The sequence below is a fragment of the Geotrypetes seraphini genome, chromosome 6 (assembly GCF_902459505.1).
Source record: "Geotrypetes seraphini chromosome 6, aGeoSer1.1, whole genome shotgun sequence".
Classification (NCBI taxonomy): Eukaryota; Metazoa; Chordata; class Amphibia; order Gymnophiona; family Dermophiidae; genus Geotrypetes; species Geotrypetes seraphini.
In genome coordinates, this window is record NC_047089.1 from 152,949,321 (window position 1) to 152,974,667 (window position 25,347).

The window sequence follows — 25,347 nt, forward strand, 5'->3', positions numbered from 1 at the left end:
TGGACTCGTTTAGTTTCATATGCATTGTGAATGCCCAGGATTGGAGGTTCTTTATGCATGAGGATATGTTCGTGGAGAGGTTAGTGAGGTTCGAGTCGGTCTCAAGGAGGAATGAATGAAATACAATGAAAGCAGAGCATGCACATAGATCTCAAGTATATTCATTGGGGAAAGCCTGAAAATTCGACTGGATTACGGCCCTCAAGGACGAACTTTAAGACCCCTGCTTTAGGCACTGCTAAATACTTCCAAGTGATCCAGAAGGCTTGGCTTGATGGACCTTTGGTCTGGTCCAGCATAGTAATTCCTATGTGCTTATTGTTGTGCAAAGTCATAGTTCCTAACAGCAGTTGTCAATTTTTTCCCCTAATTTGTGCTGCATGGCTCCAGTGCTAAATTTGTTTCCCTTCATGTGTATTTCCATACTTTTAGAAGAGGAGGTTACTTGTTTGTACCAATTATTGCGCAGGCTCACCTCTCTTGGTAATACAACTTGCTTCTATATTCTTTTTGGTGAGATAAGATATATCAGGGCTAGCCCAGCCACTAGGCATCCTCTTAGGGAGCAGGCTTGGGGTGGCAACAGCAAACAGCTGGCAATATCATCCCTTTGAAGCAGTATCTATGTATACATGTGCATACTTAAGGCTGGCTTCATCCTATCCCATTCCCCCCCCCTTCAACAAATAGCAGAAGGGGTGGTATGTGCAGTCAGTCAAACCTGAGTGTGTATACTGAAAGGTCTGCTGCTGTAGGCTAGGCTCCCAGCTTGGTTCTGGTAGAGTGAGACACTTATTGGGAGAAGAGAAGAAAGGAAAAAGATGTTGGATAAATGGGGAGGAAAAAAGAAAAAGGATGCAACCTGAGGTGGCGGTAAGAAGGAGAGAGATGCTGGGCACAAGAAAGGGTGCATGGAAGGGGAGATGCTGGACTATGGACAGGGGCAAATGGTTGATGATTCACCTAGGGCTATCATAGACTACCTTCTTCTTCGTTATCTGCTCCGATTTCTCTTTTCTGATATTTCTAGCTTTGTTTTGTTTCTTACCTAAACTAATCCCTTCATCTAAAGTAAACTAAACTAAACCTTAAGTTTATATACTGCGTCATCTCCACGAAAGTGGAGCTCGACACGGTTTACAGGAATTAAAAAAAGAAAGGAACTCCAATGGGAGGAAAAAGGGCTTGGTAAACAGGAAGGAAAGAGGGGACTTAGAATAATGGAGAGGGAGGGAGTAGTTACATTTTGGAGAAAAGCCAAGTTTTCAGATGTTTTCTGAAGTGTTGGAGGGAGGTCGAACTCCGAAGATGGGCAGTAAAGCTATTCCATAGCTCGGTGATCCTGAAGAGGAGGGATGTTCCAAGTTTTCCTGTGTGGGATATGCCATTTAGAGAGGGGAAGGATAGTTTGAATTTTTGAGTGGATCTGGTGGAGTGAGTACTCAAGAGCCAAAATAGTGGAAAGAGGGGAGGAAGGATGCCGTGAAGAGATTTGAAGGCAAGACAGGTGCATTTGTAGTGAACCCTGAGGATGACTGGGAGCCAGTGAAGCTTAGACAGAAGTGGGGAGACATGGTCAAATTTGCCTTTTGCGAAGATTAGTTTAGCTGCGGTGTTCTGAATCCGTTGAAGTCTGAGAAGACTTTTCTTTGTTAGGCTTAGGTAGATGGAGTTGCAGTAATCTAGTCTGGATAGAATGATGGATTGTACAAGGACAGCGAAATGTTGTTGGTGGAAGCAGGATCTGACTTTTCATAGCATATGGAGATTGAAGAAGCATTTTTTTTTACTAGGGAGTTGATGTGGTCGTTAAAGGACAAAGTAGAGTCAATGATGATTCCCAGAACTTTGCTAGAGTGCTCAAGCTGCAGCTTGGTGCCAGAGGATAGTGTGATGAGGGAGGGTAGCTGATCTAATTTCGGGCCGAGCCAAAGTAGTTTTGTTTTGGTCTCATTAAGTTTCATTTGGACGGTGAGAGCCCAGGATTGGAGATTTGTTATACAAGATGAGATGTTATCAGAGAGGTTGGTGAGGTTAGAGTCGGTCTCGAGAAGGACAAGGATGTCGTCGGCGTAGGTGTAAAGTGTCTCCTAGGTGGATAGTTGGAGGAGTTTCAGGGAGGACATATAAACATTGAAAAGAATCGGGGATAGAGGTGAACCCTGAGGGACTCCGCAGATCGGTTTCCAAGGGGAGGATGAGGTGCCATTCATGTTAACGAAGTAGGAGCGGGAACATAAGAATTTTGAGAACCAATCTAAGACTGTGGAGTTTATGCCAATTTCAGAAAGTTGGAGGATTAGTATGTCATGGTGGACAATGTTGAAAGCTGCAGAAAGGTCAAATTGAAGAAGGACAGAGAACTTGTTGCAGGAGTGAAGTTGTTGGACCTTTGAAATTAAAGAGGCTAAAAGGGATTCAGTGCTAAAGTTGGGTCTGAATCCATGTTGGTAGGGTAGGAGAATGGAGAATCTCTCAAGATAGGATGAGAGTTGGGTGGCTATGATGGACTCCAGCATTTTGGTCAGGAGAGGAATGTTAGCTATTGGGCGATAGCTGGAAGGAGTGGAGGGGTTTAGATCAGCTTTTTTCAATAGAGGGGATAAGGCAATGTGTCCCATTTCTGTAGAAAATAGGCCTGAGAGCAGGGCGGAATTTATAAGTTTGGTGAGAGATGAGATGGCTTGTACTGGAATGTTCTCGTATAAGTAGGAGGGGAAAGGATCTAAGGTACAGTTGCAAGATTTTAACTTGAGGCAGAGTTTAGAGACCTGGGAGTCGGAAACGAGCTCGAAGGCGGTCCAGGATCTATCGGCTGGGATATGGTTGGCTGCGGTTAGATTAGGGTTGGAGGTAGTGAGCACCAGAGAGTTGTAAGCGGGTGTTGGGGAGAAGGAGCATCGTAAGGTAGTCACTTTCTCATTGAAGAATTTTGCTAGATCATTAGCAGATGGAGAAGAGGGGGATGTGGAGGAATCATGTTTAGAGGATATGGAACGTCAAATGTTGAACAATGTGTTACTTTGGTTGTTAGATCTGGAGATTTTGTTGCCGTAGTAGTTCTTCCTTGATTTTTTTAATTCAGTGTTGTAGAACTTAATAAAAGCCCTCCAGGACTGTCTGTCAGTGGGGGATTTGGATTTTTTCCATTTTCATTCCAGTGTTCGACATTTCTGCTTTAGTTGTCTGTGATAGGGAAGGTACCAGGGGGCCTTGCGGGAGTAGGAGACAGTTTTCGTGGATAGTGGAGCAAGGGGTAGGTGGGCTCAGAGAGGGTGATCCAATTGTGCCAGTTGGATTCGGGGTTTGAAGGGTTGGGAATGGTGGAAATTAGGTTGAGGAATTTGGCCCAGAACAAATCACTCGCAATTTTTTTTCGGAAGGTAATAGGATTGGGGGAACGAGGAGGGGGTTCGAGATGAGACATGAAAATGGGGAGGCAGAAAGCCCCTAGGAAGTGGTCATACCAAGGGACAGGGTCCCAGCGAGTGTTGTCGATCAAAGTTTTGTATTCGGTGAGATCGATGAAGCAGATGATGTCTAGTGCATGCCCCTTTTCATGGGTTGGGGAGGGAGCCGGGGGGGGGGAAGCCTAAAGAGGTGAGGAAGTTGTTGAGATCAATTGCATCCTTGTTGGTGGTATCATTTATGTGAAGATTGATATCCCCAATGATTAGTAATCTTTGAAATTTGAGGAAGGCGTTTGTAATGGTCTCAAGGACGAGATCAGAGGATTTGTTCCAGGGGGATGATGGTGGGCGATATAGAAGCAGGATACCTAGTGGGTGCGGGTGGAGCTCGTCATTGACAGAGGCTAGCATGTATTCTAGGGAAGCATGGCTACCCTTTTCAAGAAGCTGGACGTCGAAGAATGATTTATGGAGGAGTGCCAGACCACCTCCTTTTCGGTTAATTCTGGGGGAGAAGAGGCCTTGGTAACTGTGAGGACAGAGTTCGTTTTGAGAGAATATGTCGTCTTTTGCGATCCAAGTTTCAGTGATGAATAAGAATCCGGGTTTGAGATCTTCAAGAAGATCCTTCAAAATTTGGGTTTTGTTGCATGCGGATCTGGCATTGCAGTATAGAGATGGGACTGGGGTGAGAGAGTCTGAGGTGTGGTTGGGAGGGTTGGCAGGGGGAATGGGCTTTAAGGAGGCGTGATTGATTCTTCGGGGGTTTTTTTTGGAGGGGTGACTTCAGGTGCGCAAAAGCCTTGGGATTCTGGTGCGCAAAAGCGTGGGGATTTTGGCACCAGGGTTGATAGGACTGACATCTGTCTGCATTCCTTCTATGTGTGGTAGTTAAAATTACCTCTAATTTTGTAGGTAGGATGTAAGCAAAAGTGACATTACTGTTGTACATCAACAGCTTAATGAACTGGAAGTGCATAATGAAAAGGATGAGAAGATCTCTCGGCCCATATGGAAGCACTGGGATAGAACCTGTAAGGGGTCAAAGGGCAGACTAAAAATACACTAAATAACTATGGGACCCTTTTATTAAGCTGAGTTAGGTGATAACATGTGCTTAATGCAGCAAAAACGGCCCAAAGTGGGACACGATGAAGAGTTCCTCATTAGCATACACACATGATAAAATCTACTTTTTGTATTTTTTTTTTTGAGGGGCTTAGCAAGAGGCAGAAAGTGGGCATTCCTAAGCTAACTGGTACATTACTGCACACTAATCCCCCAATCCTATAAAATGAGCTAAAAAGAGCATGTGCAAATTTAAGTGAATCAGTGGCGTACCAAGGGGGGGGCGGGAGGGGCGGTCCGCCCCGGGTGCCAGCCCTGAGGGGGTGTTCCCGGCCTAGCCGTTCATTCCCCCCCACCCCCGAAGGACCGCTCGCCCCACTGACCTTCCTGCACCATCTATGAAGCAGCCGCAGCAGAATGCGATGTCAGCGATCCCTGCGCTGCTTCCTGCGCCGCGGTCCCACCCCTCCTCTGACGTCAGAGGAAGGGCGGGACCGCGGTGCAGGAAGCAGCGCAGGGATCGCTGACGTAGCAATTCTGCTGCGGCTGCTTCATAGGTGGTGCAGGAAGGTCAGTGGGGCGAGCGATCCTTCGGGGGGGGTGGGGGGGATTGAACGACAAGGTCGGGAGCATAGGTAGTGCTGCTTCATAGGTGGTGCGGGGAGGCCAGGGGGGCGAGCGGTCCTTCGGGGTGGGGCGGGCGGGCAGGCAGGCAGGCTTTCAAGGGGGAGGGGGGGTGACAGGCAGGCCTTCAAGGGGGGACAGGCCTTCAAGGGGGGGGGGGACAGGCAGGCCTTTGGGGGGTGCAGGCCTTTGGGGGGGGGTGCAGGACTTCGGGGGGGTGCAGACCTTCAAGGGGGTGCAGGCCTTCAAGGGGGGACAGGCAGGCAGGCCTTCAAGGGGGGGGACAGGCCTACAATGGGGGGACAGGCCTACAAGGGGGTGGGACAGGCCTTCAAGGGGGGTGCAGGCCTTCGGGGGGGTGCAGGCCTTCGGGGGGGTGCAGGCCTTCAAGGGGGTGCAGGCCTTCAAGGGGGGGACAGGCCTTCGGGGGGGGACAGGCCTTCGGGGGGTGCAGACCTTCAAGGGGGTGCAGGCCTTCAAGGGGGGGACAGGCCTTCAAGGGGGGGACAGGCAGGCAGGCCTACAAGGGGGGGACAGGCCTACAAGGGGGTGACAGGCCTACAATGGGGGACAGGCAGACCTTTAAGGGGGGACAGGCCTTTGGGGGGGACCCTGGTTTAGAAGTACACGGAGGGAAGGGGGTGTTCAAAGAGACGTGCATATGCCAAACTTTGGGGGGGAGGAAGAAATAATGGGTCTGAAAATAGAGGAGAGGGAGAGAGATGATGGACCATGGGATTTAGGGAGGGAAGGAACAGAAAGGGAGAGAAATTGGACACAAGGGATGGTGTGGAGGAGGGATAGAGATACTGGATAGGAGGGTAATTGGGAAAAGAAAGGGAGAGATGGTGGACTCTGGGGTGGTAGGGAAGGAGGGAGAGATGCCGGATGAAAGGGTAGTTAAGAAAAGGTGGATCTGTGGAGGGAGATGAAAAAAAGGAAAGATACCAGACTTCCTGGGGAGGGAAGGGAAATGGAAAGGGAGGACAGAGTTGGCAGATGGATGGTTAGCATGCAGAAAGAAGAAAGAAGGAGACCCTGGCAAGCAAGTTATCAGAAGAAAACCAGAGCCTTGGACCAACAAGATTTGAAATATAACCAGACAACAAAAGGTAGAAAAATTAATTTTATTTTCTGTTTTGTGATTATAATATGTCAGATTTGAAATGTGTATCCTGCCAGAGCTGGTGTTGGCATGCAAACGTGAGCTAGGATTTAACAGAAAGAGGAAAAGTCCTTTTTGTTTATTTATTTTATTTACACCACAGCGCCAGTGTGGTTAGGAGAAGCCAAAGGGGGTGAAAAAGCTATAAAACCCACCAGGAGTTTTGAAAAAAAATCACCCAACTGGGCAGGAAAATCGAATTGAAAAACCAATTCAATAGGCTGAATGGAATCGAAATTTTTTTTCCTGAATCTGGCAGCATTAGTTTGCGCTACTGTCTTAGACTTTAGGACCTGGGATTGGGGAGAGATGGCATCCTCAGTACTTTATAATGCAAGTGAAACGAGGATTTGGTCAGACTTTTGAAGAAAAAAAATATTGTATAGGCCGGGGACATGAGACAGCAGGAAATGGGAACTTTTCTTCCTTCTATTTTTGTGAATGGAAAGGCTGAGGATGTCAGAGAGTTCAGTTAAAATATGTGCTTTATAAGAAAACTAGCTGATGCTCCGGCGTTGCAGGGGTATTTAATTATAGCAATAACACTTTAAATGGATTCAAATAAAGATACTTTATAATGATGAATGAAATTATTTTTTTACAGCTTTATAAAAAGTACAATATTCAAATTATAATGTGAAATATTTGACAAAATGAATACAATACAACTAACACAAAACTTGATAATAAACAACATTTTTAGTTTCACCTCCAGGAGCAAGAACATATAAATTCAATTCAATAGGCTGAATGGAATCAAAATTTTTTTCCCTGAATCTGGCAGCATTAGTTTGCGCTACTGTCTTAGACTTTAGGACCTGGGATTGGGGAGAGATGGCATCCTCAGTACTTTATAATGCAAGTGAAATGAGGATTTGGTCAGACTTTTGAAGGGTCTGCAGAAAAAAAATATTGTATAGGCCGGGGACATGAGACAGCAGGAAATGGGAACTTTTCTTCCTTCTATTTTTGTGAATGGAAAGGCTGAGGATGTCAGAGAGTTCAGTTAAAATATGTGCTTTATAAGAAAACTAGCTGATGCCCCGGCGTTGCAGGGGTATTTAATTATAGCAATAACACTGTAAATGGATTCAAATAAAGATACTTTATAGTGATGAATGAAATTATTTTTTTACAGCTTTATAAAAAGTACAATATTCAAATTATAATGTGAAATATTTGACAAAATGAATACAATACAACTAACACAAAACTTGATAATAAACAACATTTTTAGTTTCACCTCCAGGAGCAAGAACATATAAATTCTTGGGTGAACCCACCCTTGAGCAAGCAACATAGAGTTGACCATGGGAAAAACAGGGGGATCTTAAATCCACTCCACAGTATGTAATAGTCTGTCCCTGTGATTTGTTGATTGTAATAGAGAATGCAAGTATCACTGGAATTTGCAATCTCTTAAACTGAAAAGGAAGATGTGTTGCAAGATTCGTTCAAATCGGGCAAGCCGTTTTTGCGTTGGCAGCTTTGTACAATTTTTCCATTGACATGAATGGATGAAATCTGATTTTCTGTTTGTAGCTCCGCCCACGTATGCAGGTGGGCCGCGAGACCCCCAGAACATATCACCCCAGGTAGTGAGGGATCTGCATACCAAGTTTAGTTCAAATCGGACAAGCCGTTTTTGCGTTGGCAGCTTTTTACATTTTTGCCATTGACATGAATGGGTGAAATCTGATTTTCTGTTTGTAGCTCCGCCCACATGTGCAGGAGGACATCGAGACCCCCAGAACATATCACCCCAGGTAGTGAGGGATCAGCATACTAAGTTTCGTTCAAATCGGGCAAGCCGTTTTTGCGTTGGCAGCTTTTTACATTTTTTCCATTGACATGAATGGGTGAAATCTGATTTTCTGTTTGTAGCTCCGCCCACGTGTGCAGGTGGGCCGCGAGACCCCCAGAACATATCACCCCAGGTAGTGAGGGATCTGCATACCAAGTTTCGTTCAAATCGGTCAAGCCGTTTTTGCGTGATCGCGGCACATACACACACACATACATACCTCCGATTTTATATATCTATATATAATATATGTCTATATATGTATGTATGTGTGTGTGTATCTATATATAATATATATCTATATATATCTATATATATAAAATCGGAGGTATGTATGTGTGTATGTATGTGTGTGTGTATGTGCCGCGATCACGCAAAAACGGCTTGACCGATTTGAACGAAACTTGGTATGCAGATCCCTCACTACCTGGGGTGATATGTTCTGGGGGTCTCGCGGCCCACCTGCATACGTGGGCGGAGCTACTAACAGAAAATTAGATTTCACCCATTCATGTCAATGGAAAAATTGTACAAAGCTGCCAACGCAAAAACGGCTTGCCCGATTTGAACAAAACTTGCAACACATCTTCCTTTTCAGTTTAAGAGATTGCAAATTCCAGTGATACTTGCATTCTCTATCACAATCAACAAATCACAGGGACAGACTATTACATACTGTGGAGTGGATTTAAGATCCCCCTGTTTTTCCCATGGTCAACTCTATGTTGCTTGCTCAAGGATGGGTTCACCCAAGAATTTATATGTTCTTGCTCCTGGAGGTGAAACTAAAAATGTTGTTTATTATCAAGTTTTGTGTTAGTTGTATTGTATTCATTTTGTCAAATATTTCACATTATAATTTGAATATTGTACTTTTTATAAAGCTGTAAAAAAATAATTTCATTCACCACTATAAAGTATCTTTATTTGAATCCATTTACAGTGTTATTGCTATAATTAAATACCCCTGCAACGCCGGGGCATCAGCTAGTATAGATATAATATAATAATGTGTTTTTTAAAGTTTATAGCATAGCTGGCCTACCCAGTGAGGTGATCCTAGTGGTGGTGGTGGCAGCGTGTCAATGTGTTGAGAGGAAGAGGTGGTCTGGGAAATTCTGCTGAGCAAACTCCGGGCCCATTTCCACCCCCCAGTTAGTCCACTCCATTCAACTGGTTCACACACTGAGTGGGTCTTTGGGTGTTGTTTTGGGATCTCTTCCAGTGGTTTATCAGTATCTCCTTCTGGTCCAAGGAAGGAAACTTTGTTATCCTTAGCATTGACCTACAGAATATGTTTGTAACAGCGCTGTTTGTGTGGCATTAGGCTATGTAGTGATCGAAAGAAAAAAACAGACCTTTGCACATTTTTGCACTATATGGTGGGTGTATGAGGAAATTCACATTTTCTGCACAGCTAAGTCCATGTGAAGTTACCTTGTGCTGTATTTGACATCTAGCAAGGTCTCTGTTTGAAAGGAAAGATCTAAACTTAAAAATGAAGTGGCCAGAAGTTATGGTAAAAGCAGATAGTGTAGCTGGTTTTAAGAAAGATTTGGACAAATTCCTGTCCAGAGGAAAAGTTCATAATCTGTTATTAAGACATGGGGGAAGTGTCTGCTTGCCCTGGATTGGTAGCATGGAATGTTGCTACTCTTTGGGTTTTGACCAGGTATTAGTGTCCTGGATTGGCTACCATAAGAATGGGCTACTGGGCATGATGGACCATTGGTCTGACCCAGTTAGGCTATTCTTATGTTATGTTCTCATCTGTAGGGGCCTTTGTTTTCACTTCTTATTTTAATGTATTTTTTTTCTGGGAACTTATCAGTGTTTTTTATAATGGGAACAAAAATGGAAGAGAATTAATGTGTGTGGGATGAGGGGGAACTAATTTCTTCAGCTAAATAATTCAATCCACTTCAAACAGACATAGGAGAACTCATGCACCATTCACACACCCTCCAAGTTTCCAAGTTTATTATTATATAGTTTGATTAATCGCCTATTCTACATTCTAGGCGATGTACAAACGTCAAAAGAACCAAAAACGTCAAAAGAAAAAAACTGTTCGACAACCTCCTAGCCATTCGAGCTGCAACACTCGACCCCCAACTCTACAACCAATTGACATCGACCACAGACTGCAAAACCTTCAAAAAGAAATAAAAACCCTTCTATTCAAAAAACACATAAAACCGAACTAACACAATCAGAACTGTCCCAAGTATCACCTGCAACTACTCCATATGTACTTCTGATGTCATGACAATTCAGACATAATTTATGTTATGCTATGTTTGGAATATAAGAAAATTTTCACTGCCTGTTTCTATTCTGACCATTTATTCCGTTTCATGGTCATCACAAAAAATATTTTTTTACAATGGGGGGTGGGGGGGGTGTCAAAAAATGATGGGCCCCGGGTGCCACATACCCTAGGTACGCCACTGAAGTGAATGCTCAAATTGTGCATGCAATTAAATAATGAGCCAATTAGTGACAATAATTGGGATCTTAACAAGCAATTGGCACTAATTAGTTTAAATTAAAATTGGTGCATGGAAATTTAGGCACTAGATCTGCACTTAAATTTTACATGTGAGTTAAAAAAGGGGATGTGGAAATGGGAGAGCTATGGGAGGATCACAGTATTCCTTGAATTTACGCCCGTAGTTATAAAATAAGGGGGATCCATGTCTAATTTAGGCCTGAGGATTTGCACCATGTTTCAGCTGGTACAAATGACTGCACCTAAATTTATGTGCAGTTCTCAGGGTTTGGCATCATATACAGAATATAATCCTAACTGGTTAGTGGACAGATAATGCAGAAGCTCTTTCTACCCAGAAAATAGGTGTCTAAGTGCTCCTGCGGTAATTAAAAAATAACTTAAAAATGGTCACATCAGTGCATGCCCATTAAAGAAAAAAAAAATAGAAAAGAGGAGTTTTTATGGCCATGGAAAAAGTGGTCGTAGAACATAGGAAAGACCCATGTAAAAGGGCATGCTTTGACCAATTTTTACTGCAGCTTTGAAAAAGGACCCCTATTATCATCAGTTGCTCTACATTACGGGTGTCAAAGTCCCTCCTCGAGGGAAGCAATCCAGTCGGGTTTTCAGGATTTCTCCAATGAATATGCATGAGATCTATTAGCATACAATGAAAACAGTGCATGCAAATAGGGGAAATGCTGAAAACCCGACTGGACTGTGACCCTCGAGGAGGGACTTTGACACCCCTGCTCTACATTCTATTATGTTGGCTTGTGAATGGTACAAAATATATGAGAGATGAACAAGTTGTGGTCTGAAGGAAGGGCAGCAGTTATACACCTGCAGAGAAGTTTGTGTGCTTGAAAACTCAATGAATGTAGCATTACTATAGAGCAGACATGGGCAACTCCGGTCCTCGAGGGCTGGAATCCAATCAGGTTTTCAGGATTTCCCCAATGAATATGCATGAGATCTATTTGCATGCACTGCTTTCAATACATATTCATTGGGGAAATCCTGAAAACCCAATTGGATTCCGGCCCTCGAGGACCGGAGTAGTCCATGTCTGCTATAGAGTGTCAGAATTGTTGAGTTTGGATAATCAGTGTAGTTTCCCTGCTTACTTGATAAGGGGAAGGGGGGGGAGGAAAGGGCAGGACATAATGTGATACAAAATGTGTGGAGTGAAAGTAAATGTAGTACAATACAGTCCAAAAGAGCATTTAAGTCTCATTAACTGTACTATGAGCATCATACTGTACTTGCAGCATAAAGCATAAGCTACAGTATACAGACAGTCCCCAAGTTACAGGCGCCCAACTTAAGTACGACTCGTACTTAAGAACGCGGTTGCAGCTTCATTTGATGTCCCTGAGCAGTATTTCCAGTTAGAGGTCTGCACGGGAACGGGGATCGCGGGAATCCCCCCTAACCCACGGGACTCCCACGGGGACCCCCCTTTGGCCCACGGGACTCCCAAGGGGACCCCCCTCTAACCAACGGACTCCCACGGGGATGAAAGGCTTTGGAAGCAGGGTTCGTCCATATATTATAATGGACATGTCAGCCTTAGTAAAAGAAGGGGTTTATAAGTTAATTACCTGAACAGAAACAAAAAAAGGGTTCCACCAAAGAGATTCCACAAGGAAAACAGCAGCGCAAACACAAAAGAAACTGTGGAATTGATGATCCTGTCAGAAGTAATTGCTGCTTTTTATGGGGACGGGCGGGGATGGAGGTAATTCCTTGCGGGGATGGGTGGGGACGGAGAGGATCCTGGCGGGGACGGGTGGGGATGGAGAGGATCCTGGTGAGGATGGGTGGGATTTCTGTCCCCGCGCAACTCTCTATTTCCAGTGGCATAGACTCCTACAGATTCAGGAATGATACATGACCACATTATGAACAGAGTGTAGTTGTGATTGCTGTAGCTTAGAGCAGTGGTCCCCAACCTTTTTGACACCAAGGACCGCTTTTATAGAAGCAAATTTTTCCAGGGACTGGTGTGGGGAGGGGGGGCACGGGGGGAATTTGAGGCAGTTCTATACACAATATACATTACATTTCTAGCAAAAAAGAAATAGAAATTTCTACCTTTGTTGTTTCTGCTTTACTCATCTTGTCATTCTCTTCCTTCCATCCACTGTCTGTCTTCTCTCTGCCTCTTCCATATGGCATCTGCTTTATTTCTATGTCTTTGCCAGAAACTGTCTCTCCCTCCACCACCCCCACCCCCAATTGGTCTGGCACCTATCTTCTTTCCTCCGCTCCCCCATTGCCTGACATCTCTCACCAGGTGGTTTTTAGCATCTCTCTCCTCCTTTCCTCCCTTCAGATCTGGTATCGTCTCCTCCCCCTCCCCCAATGCTCCAGTATCTTTCTCTTCTCTCCCTTCTTTTTCTGCTCTTCCTTCTCAATTTGTATTCTACCTCTTGTCTATTTGCTTTCCAGTCCTCAATTTCCCTTTCATTGTGTCTATCTACGGCTTGCCACCTCTTTCCCTCATCCCTTCCAGTATCTCACTAAATCTATCCTCTTCCCCGAATCCAGCATGTGCTCTTTCTTTATCCCCTTCTTCCATCTAGTATGTGCTCGCTCTCTCCTCTCCACTTCCTTCCAGAGTTTGCTCCCCTCTCTATCCTCTCCCATCCAGTGTCTGTTCCCCTCTCTCTCCTCCCCACTTCCTTCTAGCGTCTGCTCCCTCTCTCTCCACTTTTAGCGTCTGTTCCCCTCTTTCCTCCACACTTCCTTCTAGTGTCTGCATCCTCTCTCTCCACTTTCAGCGTCTTTTCCCCTCTCTCTCACCTTCCAACCAGCGTCTGCTCCCCTTTCTTTCCTCTCCACTTCCTCTAGCATCTGCACCCTCTCTCTCTCTCTCTCCACTTTCAGCGTCTGCTTCCCTCTCTCTCTCCCCTTCCTACCAGCATCTGATCCCCTTTCTCTCCTCCCCACTTCCTTCTAGCATCTGCTCTCTTTCTCTCCACTTTCAGCATCTGTTCCCCTCTTTATCTCCCCTTCCAATCAGCATCTGCTCCCCTCCCCACTTCCATCCAGCATCTGCTCCTCCCTCTCTCTCCACTTCTTATCAGAGTCTGCTCTCCTCTCTCTCCCTTTCAGCATCTATTACTCTTCCCCCCTCTCCCTCCACTTCCCTTCAGCACCACCGAACCTCTTCCCCTCATCCGGCCACCTTTTGCCCTTCCCCTCACCTTCGCAGGTGCGCTTCAAAGTTTTCTGTTTCTGAGTGTCTGGACGCGGCAACATTTTCACAAGTCCTGCTCGACTACCCTAAAGCTTCTCTTCTGACGCAAGCTGCCCAGGCAGAAACAGGAAGTGCATCAGAGGAGAAGCTTTGGTACAGTCGCGCGGGACTTGTGAGAATGTTGCCACATCCAGACACTCAGAAACAGAAAACTCTGGAGCACCCGCAAAGTTGAGGGGAATGGAGGGAGATGGCAAGACAAGGGGAAGAGATTCCCGTTGCCGGCAGTTCTCTCGCGGCCCGGCTGTCAGATGGCTGCAAGACGAGGGGCAGAGATGCCCATTGCCGGCAGTTCTCTCGCAGCCCGGCTGTCAGATGGCCGCGGACCTGGGGTTGGGGACCCCTTGCTTAGAGGGAACACTGTCTCAGGCCCTTTTGTAAGTTGGGAGCAGAGATAAGCAGCAAGAATCTTAACATCTACAAGTTCTGAGTTACATACAAATCCAACTTAAGAACAGCTTTAAAAATGTAACTCGTTCTTAACCCAAGGACTGCCTATAATCAAGAGCAAGCAAGAGTGGCTGCACTGCAAAGTTTAAGGTAGATTCTAGTGCTGTCAATTACAGTCAGCATAACCCTCTATTTAAGAGAGGCTTACTAAAACTGGTTATAAGTTCTGGACAAAAATATATACACGTTTCATTCAGAACTCCATGAGACTGCTATCTTGAGATCTGTGTGTGCATGTGTTCCTGCTGATGGTTTTACAGAGTACAGCAACACACAAACAGGCACACTCCTATGAGAGTTTATTTCCTGACATGTCCTGGAAACATAGATAAGACACCAAACACAAAAGTTATTAGTAGGATAGACAACTTCCCCTTTAGAAAGCAGACTAATAAAATAAACAGACTTAAAAATGAGATTCATCAGTGACAATACAAAAATTTTGCTGCCCATTTTCACTAGCTCATTAATTCAACTGGCATGGGACTGCGGGACTGGGAAGAAATTAAATATCTTGCATTGAATAGTTCTAGATGTGCTAATATCTGAACTTTTTATGGAGTATTTTCATAACCAGGCACCTCATAGCCATAAATAAATGCTTATTTTATACTTATTTCATAATGAAAATATAGAACTTATGCTCCCTTATAAAATACATTGACTCAAGTACCACACACACAATTACAAATACCTGTTCCAAACAAGAGTACATTTACATATTTACTTTACTCACAAGTGCATACAAGTATATTTTATAATATACGAGGACTGTTCAAAAAGACAGTGTGAATTGCGCACCAACGAAAAGTTCTTTTGAGATACGCTAGGTGGTGTTGAGTAGCTCGAGACCTCACAAGTTACCTCCTTTTTTTATCCGTTTGTTGATATCTGTTTTTATCTCCAAGCTACAGCAGTTTTTGTGAAAGTGCATTTTCGTGATCAGCTATTTTTCATCATGTTCAACCTCAATGAGCAGCGCTACAGCTCTGTTTTAAATTGGGTAAGACCGCTACAGAAACTTATGAAATGTTTAAAGTAGCTTATGGGGAACATGTCATGAGTTGTGAAAGGTGCTTTGAAAGCATCAAAATTTGCTAATTTTGTGCAAAAATGCAATGACAGTTCTTCCCCAGCTACCTTACTCTCCTAACTTTGCCCCTGCTGCCTCCTTCTTGTTTCCTAAACTTAAATCCATGCTGAAAAGAAAACAATTCAACACCATTGAAGACAAAACATAATTCAACGCAACAACTTTTGGCGATTCCTGAAGATGCGTTTAAGGATGGTTTCCAAAAGTGGAAATGACATTAGGAAAAGTGAATACATAAGGAAGGGGAGTACAGTCAAACCTTGGTTTGCGAGCATAATTCGTTCCAGAAGCATGCTTGTAATCCAAAGTACTCGTATATCAAAGCGAATTTCCCCATAGGAAATAATGGAACCTCAGACGATTCGTTCCACAACCCAAAAACTTTAATACTTTAGTACTCATATTGCAAGACCTCGCTCATTTAGAACAGTCACTACACTCCCGTAGCATCAGCGAGAGAAGAACCACCGGCTCAGTTGTGATGATGCGACACATGTATACTGTATGTACTTGTATTGCAAGACCTCGCTCGTTTAAAAACAGTCACTACACTCCCGCAGCGTCAGAGAGAGAAGGACCATCGGCTCAGTTGGGATGTGTTTATACTGTATGTACTTGTATTGCAAGACATTGTTTGTATATCAAGTTAAAATTTAATCAAATGTTTTGCTTGTATTTCAAAACGCTTGCAAACCAAGTTACTTGCAATCCAAGGTTTTACTGTACTTTGAAGGGCACCCAATGGAATAAGTTGTAAGATTGTTTAAGAATTTTTTTTTTTTTATAAAATCAGTCCTGGAACTTTTTGAATAGACCTTGTATGTATATACAAACTCCATCCTAGCTCTGTTCAAACTCTATCCCAGAGAATATCTATGTGCAGACAGCATAAATGCAGGCACTGTTTCTCAGTAAAAATAAGTAGATTACATGGTTATGGATTCATCTGTGTTAGTTTCTATGCTATATTGTAATTTATGTAAATTATGTAATCTCTGTTCTGTCTGGATTATTATGAATGCACTTTGTAACCCGTTCTGGGTTCCTTTGGGAGGACGGGCTAAAAAAATTGAATAAATAAAATAAATAAATAAGAATTTCTGGAACCATTCATTTAGCTACATTCCTAGGTCACATATCTTAAAGTTAGTTGTATTTTTTCATAGACTGCTTTTTATTTAATCTATATTCTTCAAACTATTGCATTTTATTCTGAAAGGCCATTTTCCTTAAATTTATTATGAAGACAGTATGACAATATATTGTTTATCTTGACTTTGTTGTTTACTGAAATCTAGAAAATACCAAATGCAAAGAAAACAGATTCCAAGAACCAAGGTTTAAAAACAGTATGTTAAAGAAGTCTGATATAAAGATAAAATGCATTTTACTATTTTGATTAATAATCAATATCCATTCTGTCAATATTTAATTCTTGACAATTCCTAATTTTGATGAACACAGTATTGATTCAATCTATAGATTATATTCCATGGTACAGTATTCTCTTTAGTACTGTAAACTGCCCTGTCAAATATGTTGTTACCTTAGTTGGACTATGCAAATCCTTATAAAAGTATATATGAAATAGAAGATAAAGTAAGCTGTCACATAAAATCATATTACAACAGACACCACTTTAGACCTTTACCTCAAATTGTTTTAACATCATTATTTTTGCTGAGCTAATACAGTAGTACTCTTCTACACTCTGCATAGCAGAACAAATACAACATCAAGTTTAAAAAATCCGTTTGAAACCCCCTGGGATTATCTAGCCTATCCAGAATTTTGTTTTCACTTTGAGCAGATAATGAGTCTATGCGTCTACATTAAAAGCTCCGCTAAAGTACCTTGTCTGCTAGAAACCGCTGGATTCCAAGAGGATTATTAAAACGAGTTAACAGTAACAGCAAGTGCATTATCCAAAGCAATCGTATTCAGTACCCTCAGAGAAGGTTTTCAAACTCGATAATCATTATCTGTTAAGAAAGGTAGGAACGTGTCGCCCCCAACCACCGTAAGAATGAGAGGAACAAGATAGCAACTTGGGGCAGATGCCAATGCAATTAAAAAGGACTGGCATAACTGATTCATTCCAAACACCCTATCCTAAAAAAAGGAAGTCATTTGTTTCCAGTTTTCAGCTAGGAGTTACTGTTATCATATTTTATTTTGTGTAGTTGGCTTTTCAAATGCAAAACAAAAGAAACAGAAGTGCAAAACCTCCCAAAACTTCCACGGCAAAGTTTTTTTTGTTTTTTTTTGTCACAAAGCCATCCTAATAGTATTAGTGAGAATAATTCTATAGGCTGAGACCAACCGAAAAGGGAACCAAGAAATCCAGCGCTGTCTGCTTATGCTTTAAAAAGTCCCCCAAGCGCTTCCGAAGAACCTGCCCAGGTCTCCTACTCTGGCACCCACAGGGCAGAGCTCCGAACACGCATGCCCGAGGATATCACCCTAGCTCACATTTTGTAGGATTTTTACTAACATTAATAAAGAGAACGGGTCCCTCGTGTCCGTTAACCAACCCCCCCCCCCCCCAAACAACGGACAAACCCATTTGCAAGAAACACAGGCACGGCACCGTACGGCGTGCGCAGAATAAGAGCAGCAGGATGCACATGCATGGTTCAGGCTCTCGCGCCACACATCCCATTGTGCCGGGGACAGCAGCCCGGCGGAGACGAGCCGACGCGTTTCTCTCTTTCTTTCCGAGCGGCTGGTAATTTACCTGGGATGTGGCGGGCTCCCTCAGAGCGTGACAGGCGACGGGAGCCCCGGCGCGAGGTGAGCTCGAGCGCTGAGGGGAAGGGCGACTCGGTGGCGTGCGGCGAACATGCTGAGGCTGCCGCGGCCCCTTCGCGAGCACAGAACCTGCCGTCGCTGGTGCTCAAGCAGCTGTGTGGCTTTACTTCGCTCACGCGCTCTCGCTCTCTCTGGGAACTGACAGCGAAGACGCGTTAGAGCCTATGAAGTTGCGAGTCTGTGGGTGTATATGCGCGCGCAGGCACGAGAGAGCTGGGTGGGAGGGGGGGGGTGCGGTGGAATGGACGCGAGGGCGCGCGCTAGAAGCAGAGAAAGGGGCTGACGCGGTCGAGGAAACGGTTCGTCCGGCTGATCTCTCGCGCGCGCCTGGACCTTCATTGTCCTGGCAGCGGCTGGAGGGCTGCGGGGCTGGAAGAAACTGTTATCCTCACACCTCTGCTGCAGAGAGGAATCTTTTTCTTTCCTGCAAGGTGAAGGTTAAGTTTAGTCCCGATTAACTAGGAGGTTCGTTGAATATGATCACAGTGAGGTTTGATTAGACATCACCTAAAATACCACATTTTCCCCCAAAACAATAACACAGCAAAAAAGTTAAAAGAAATTGCAAAATGACCTTAAGTCACTCAGTCTCCGGAGAAATCACTCCCTTAAATCCAGTCAAAAGTGAAGAATGCAAATGCCCTAAGAATAGCAGGGCATGGCTAGTTACCCTCTTCTGGATGCTTCCCTAATCTGTCTTGATGATTTCTCTCTCTGTGCCTGTGTTCAGGATATGGAATAATTCTGCTTTCTTTGGACTTTTGATCACTACTACTACTTATCAAGGAATGTTGCCACTATTTGATGTTTCTGCCAGGTACTATGACCTGGATTGGCCGTTGTTGGATCCAGTAAACTGGACTAGCTGGACCATTGGTCTGCAACATTAAACACAGACATGCAGGACAGATCTGATGTGGAACCTGGAGATCCTTTAGTTTCAAAAGAAGCCCCTGCATTAATTTTCCTTTAAGTTTCACTGCTGAGAAAAAAGAGGAGAAAATTAGAATTCCTATTAAAGTAAGGAATGATTCAAGGTTTGCGAGGGTGAATTGAGAATTATTTCCATTATCTTTTCTTATAATTTGTTGCTGAAATTGTATCATGTCTCCCCATTTATGTGGGCTTAAAAAGGAATTATGTATGATTGATAATGTAATGTTTATGAGATCCTTTTTTTCCTTTGTATTATTGGCTATTGTAATTATTCAAATTTATATATATAAAAAAAAGCCCCTGCAATTTTAGACTAATGCAACTCCATCTGTGGTTATTTTAAATTCAAAATATCCTGCAGGAAGAGAGTGTCAATATACACAAAATGGTGCTCAGCATTCAAACCTTTTCCTAGAGATAAATTTTCTGACTGACAGATGCCCTCCCTCAGTGTACTATGGAAAGGAGAGGAAAGAACATCTCCAGAATGCACATGCTTTTAGATGGACAGAGGATGTATTTCTGAGGGTGGTGGCAGCATGAGGATGGGGAGGAAAAGTGGATTGCTCTTTTAAAGTTACAAGCATACTTTACAAACCAGATTTTATTGGCGCAAGAAGCAGGTGCACTGACTACATCTACTTTGTTCAATTCATGGTCTGGTCATTTTGTTCTCCAATTTTCAGACATTTTTTATCTGGTTTATTTCTCACTTTTGTGTTAAAGAATTTCAAAGCATGTTAGAACTTTTTAACGTGCATTAAATATATTTGGCATGCACTAAAAGTTTTAAGGCATGCTAACTGATGCACATCTCTGTTATGCTCCATCACAATTTTCATACAAAAGGTGCATGTATTCTTTTGATTTGAGAATCTGCAAAATCCATGGGTACCTTTGGGCTCCTTTTACTAAGCCGCGCTAGCGGGGTTAACGCACGTGACTTTTTATCACGCACTAACCCCCGTGCTGGCCAAAAACTACCGCCTTCTCAAGAGGAGGCGGTAGCAGCTAGCGCTTCCGGCGGTTTAGCGCGCGCTATCACGAGCGTTAAACCGATAGCGCAACTTAGTAAAAGGAGTCCTTTGTTCTAGTGTTTGCAGTTTGAAAATACCCCTACAGCCACTTATTTATATTATACAGAAGTTCTATCATCTGTGAGATTTTAAGGTTCTAGCTTTACTGTAATATGCTCATTTCTCTTTTCTGTATATGGAGTTTGTAGTCCATCTCTTAAAATTACCTGTCAGGAAAGCAGAATAAATAAAATAAAAGCTTATTAGCATTGTTCCACTTTCTTCTGAGTTCAAAGAACCATTTTACTGATAAAAACACTTAGCATCTTTGAAGATCTTAAGAGCTTCATTTTACATTTCCCATCTGTAACTACTGACTTCTAAATGGTACATAACAAAGCAGCTCAAACCAAAGCATTACCAAATATAGCAACTACAATTTAGAAGCACTCTTTGCTGTATGTTGTTTACTATTAATGTGTGATGTGTTTACATTTGGATTCACATAGCCTGTTATTGGTCCATGAAGGACTTTTTATTGTTATTTTTAGTGATAATTGTATTACTTATTTAAAAATGCTAAATGCTTGCATTAAACCCTGAATGTACCCAAACAGTTGCTGGGAAGCTTTTCTAATTTATATGAAAGGACATAGAAACATGATGGCAGATAAAGGCCAAATGGCCCACCCTGTCTACCCATCCGCAGTAACCATCTCTTCCTCTCTCTAAGAGATCCCACATGCCTATCCCATGCTTTCTTGAATTCAGTCTCTGTTTCCACCACCTCTACTGGGACACTGTTCCATGCATCTACTACACGTTCTGTAAAGAAGTATTTCCTTAGATTACTTTTGAGCCTATCACCTCTTAACTTTATCCTATGCCCTCTCATTCCAGAGCTTCCTTTCAAATGAAGGAGACTCTACTCATGTGCATTTATGCCACATAGGTATTTAAACATCTCTATCATATCTCCCTTCTTCTGCCTTTCCTCCGAAGTATACATATTGAGATTAGAGAATGACACGGTGATTGTTACCTGTGGCTAGCCGCGGGTAACTCACCGAAACGGGGAAGAAAAAATAGTGGCCTCTGCGGGGACGGGGACAAGGCCATTCACCGCCCCGTGGAGCGGTGAATGGACTTGTCTCTGCAGTGAGGCAATCAAGGATCACGCGGTCCCCACCCGCCCAATCGCAGCATTCCACCATCTCCCTCCCTCCACCTCACCTTAGATGTAGAGCACTGTTCTTCAATCGCTGGTCCGCAGGAAATTTCTGCCGGTCCGCGCAGGGCCGGCAAGATTAAGGGACAGGCGCAAAAAAAAAAAAAGCCTCCCTCCTTTTCCCCTGCTCTTACCGCCCTGCTGCAGTTGTTAAAGCCAACAGGAAGTCTTTCCGACGTCAATTCTGATGTCGGAGAGGACGTTCTGGGCCAGTCAATCGCTGCCTGGCTGGCCCAGAACGTCCTCTCTGATGTCAGAATTGACGTCGGAAAGACTTCCTGTCGGCTTTAGTAGCTGCAGCATGGCAGTAAGAGCAGGGGAAAGGAAGGAGGGAGGCTTTTTTTTTGAGCGGCAGAGAAGCAGCAGGCTGGTTATGGCTAGGGAGAGAGGGAGAAAGGTAGACAGGCAGGCAGGCAAGCTTCGGGGAGGGGGGGGGTGGGACAAAGTGTGGAAGGCAGTGAGAGGGACATAGGAAGGAGGCACTAGGGGCACTAAAGACATAGGAAGGATGCACTGGGGGCACTAAAGACAGGAAGGGGCACTAAGGATATGGGAAGGAGGCACTGGGGGCACTAAAGACATGGGAAGGAGGCACTGGGGGCACTAAAGACAGGAAGGGGCACTAAGGATATGGGTAGGAGGCACTGGGGCACTAAAGACAGGAAGGGGGCACTAAGGATATGGGAAAGAGGCACTGGGGGCACTAAAGACAGGAAGGGGCACTAAGGACATGGGAAAGAGGCACTGGGGGCACTAAAGACATGGGAAGGAGGCACCGGGGGCACTAAGGACATAGGAAGGAAAGAGGGAAGGAATAGAAAGGGACAATTCTTGGGCCTGAGTGCAGAAAGAAAGAAATGAAAGAAAGGATACACAGACAGAAGGAAACGCAACCAGAGACTCATGAAATCACCAGACAGCAAAGGTAGGAAAAATGATTTTATTTTCAATTTAGTGATTAAAACGTGTCAATTATGAGAATTTATATCTGCTGTCTGCATTTTGCACTATATTTGTCTATTTTTCTATAGTTACTGAGGTGACCGAGCTCGCGGAGATGGGGCAGAAACGGGGTTTTTAAATTTTAGTCCTAGTAGTTTGCCAGTCCACAAAATAATTATTTTATTTCTGCCGGTCCATGGGTATAAAAAGGTTGAAAAACACTGATGTAGAGTATGACGGCTTTCTTTTTCGCCCAGCCGCACACATTCAAAAAGCCGTGCATGCGCAGCTGCTCGAGTTGATCAATCTTCTCCTCTCCTGCATCTTCCTGTTTCCGGTTGCGTCAGAGGAGAATATTGAACAAATGAGCAGCCGCGCGTGTGGCTGGGCAAAAAAGAAAGCCGGCATACTCTACATCTAAGGTGAGGTGGAGGGAGGGAAATGGCGGAACGCTGCAATCGGTCGGGTGTCTGCTGTTTTTGTATCACTGCCTGCCCGCGCTCATGTTCCAGATCCTCCTGTTGCTCATTGTACTGCAGCATCTGCATGATTATGTGCTCAGGTGGGCATTTTTAGTGTGCACAATTGACCTGATTTGAGCTATAGGTGAACACGTCTTTGCAAGGGAGGACAAGTCAATTGATTTATTTTATGTTCTGTTTTTACTACAGGGCAGAGGCACTGAAACAGATTCTCAGTGCAGTAGTAGTAGTGGCAGGACTCTCTTCTGTCTTCTTGGTGTTTCGCAGTACTGAGGCTTATATGGATGCTGCGGGGATGGTGATGGGGCGGTGAATGGGATGGCAGTGACGGTGAGGGAGCGGTGAAGGGGATGGCGGTGACGGTGATGGGGCAGTGAAGGAAATGGCAGTGACGGGGCGGTGAAAGGGACGGTGAGCCGGGGACGGGGCGTAGACGGGGACAGATTTTTTCCCCGTGTCATTCTCTAATTGAGATCTTTAAGTCAGTCTCCATACGCCTTATGATGAAGACCATACACCATTTTAGTTGCATTCCTCTGGACTGACTCCCTTCTTTTCATATTTTTTTGAAGGTTCAGTTTCCAGAATTGTACACAATAGTCTAAATGAGATCTCACCAGAGTCTTATACAGGGACATCAATACCAATCAAGGCCTTAGGCCCCTCACACTGCATCCCATCATTCTGAGCATACGGCCCTATAGGCAGGAGGGAGTAGGCTTCCTTCCTATAGGGCCGTTCTCATTTTGAGGCCAATTGTGACTCTAAAGTCAAAATAATTTGTTCCAAATTGGAAAATTTAAATTTTAGCATTTTCCTAATATGCGCCGAATACAAAATTATTTGCCCTCTCATTGTAGCTTTGAAAGCATCCCAAATAGATTCCAAAGAGATTTCCTCTGAGGTGTTAAATTGAAAATATTCATTCATTTTCATTTGAATTTTCTTGAGAAAGTTTGAATCTGTAAGCAATATATTATTAAATCTCCAAACAGATCTAGTAGAATCTTCTTCGTTAAACTGATATTCGATCCAAATGCCAGCTTGATCCGTCAAAAGGATCGGGTCTATGCTAGCCTTTGTACCTTGTTGAGTTAAATAATCTGAAACAAAAATGTAATTAATTCTTGAAAATGATTTATAAACATGAGAGCAAAAAGAAAATTAACGAGCATTAAAATGAAAAAGCCTCCATATATCGCTCAACCCGCATGACTGCACAAGATTGTCAAGACCTAGTGATTTTAGTTGCTTACTAAGTTGTTTATTCAATAATGGATCTATGACAGCATTGAAATCTCCAGCTAAGATTAATTTAGACGTAGCCAGTGACAAAATTATTTGTTGAAGTTATTTAAAGAAGTCGGTCTGATTCAAATTAGGAGCATAAATAGTAAGAAATGTCAGGGCATCGTTTCCTGAAGTCATATCAACCTGAAGCCATCTACCCATAGGATCAGCATGAGAATTACTAAATATTGCAGAACACTTCCTATTGATCAGGATAGCCACACCAGCCTTCTTCCCCACTTCTGGTGCAAAAAAACAATGTTTGACCCACCCCCTTCCAATTTGGCTGATTCACTTGGTGATAAGTGTGTTTCTTGTATAAAGTACACATCGATCTGTTGCTGCTTCAAAAAATTGAGTACTTTTTTCCTCTTAATGGGATGGTTTAGTCCATTAACATTCAAAGAATAAATTTTTAAAGGCATCTTAAATGATTTACAATAAAATTCAAATTATCTCCTTTCCATTCGTAAGGAACTTTATTAAGAAATCCCCTATACACATCCAGGACCCCATAAAACCCATTTCCCTCCCTATCCCACCCCTTGAAATAAATCATGTGAACTTGGATATGAATTGAATAGACACGTAAACCCACTATCCCCCCACCCTGCAACTTATAGTATATCATCCATCCCATATGTCATTAAGTACATTTAAAATATTTTTTACCAATATTACCTGTAGTCTTTAACTACCTATACGCATGCATAATGTATTCTAATAGGTACATGAACTAAAAACGAAAAGTTTTTAGTTCAAATTTATTCATTTCTGGTACGGTTATTTTTTAAATTAATAATAATAGAGCTGTGAGGACAAAAGCTAAATATTCATATATACATTTTAAGGATTGTAAGAATATGACATCATGGTTGCTCAGCACTAGGAGGGCAAAAATGCAATTTAGAAACTGTACTGTTCCCCTTTTTTTTTTTTTTAAATTAAGGGTAAGAAGAAAAATAGGGACTAAGTAAGACCCTCTATCACTGGAGGGAGGGTGAGGCATGGACCTGGGGGGGACCCAGGTGTAACCCCCAAAGCCGGCACCATACAGCCGGACACCCCTGTCTCACTGAAGAGAAAACCTCAACAAGAGAAATAGCATTGCCCATTCACAGCCAGAATCCAGGAGCTAGTTGAATAGCGACCTTTTGCCTGTTGGAGATACATAGAGAAACATAGAAACATAGGGTATGACGGCAGAAAAGGGCCGGCGGCCCACCAAGTCTGCCCACTCAAGAACCCTCCCTCCCTTGAGAATCGATC

General features: G+C 43.5%; 1 protein-coding gene across 1 annotated transcript in view; it reads right to left on the reverse strand.

Moving 5' to 3' along the window:
* The window catches only part of ST6GAL2 (ST6 beta-galactoside alpha-2,6-sialyltransferase 2), a 207,100-nt gene extending 188,775 nt beyond the window's left edge, over positions 1 to 18,325 (reverse strand). Inside the window, exon 1 of the mRNA XM_033947763.1 lies at positions 18,111 to 18,325. The gene's annotated coding sequence lies outside the window, so the exon portion shown is untranslated. The remainder of the gene's footprint in view (positions 1 to 18,110) is intronic.
* Positions 18,326 to 25,347: the final 7,022 nt, after the last annotated feature.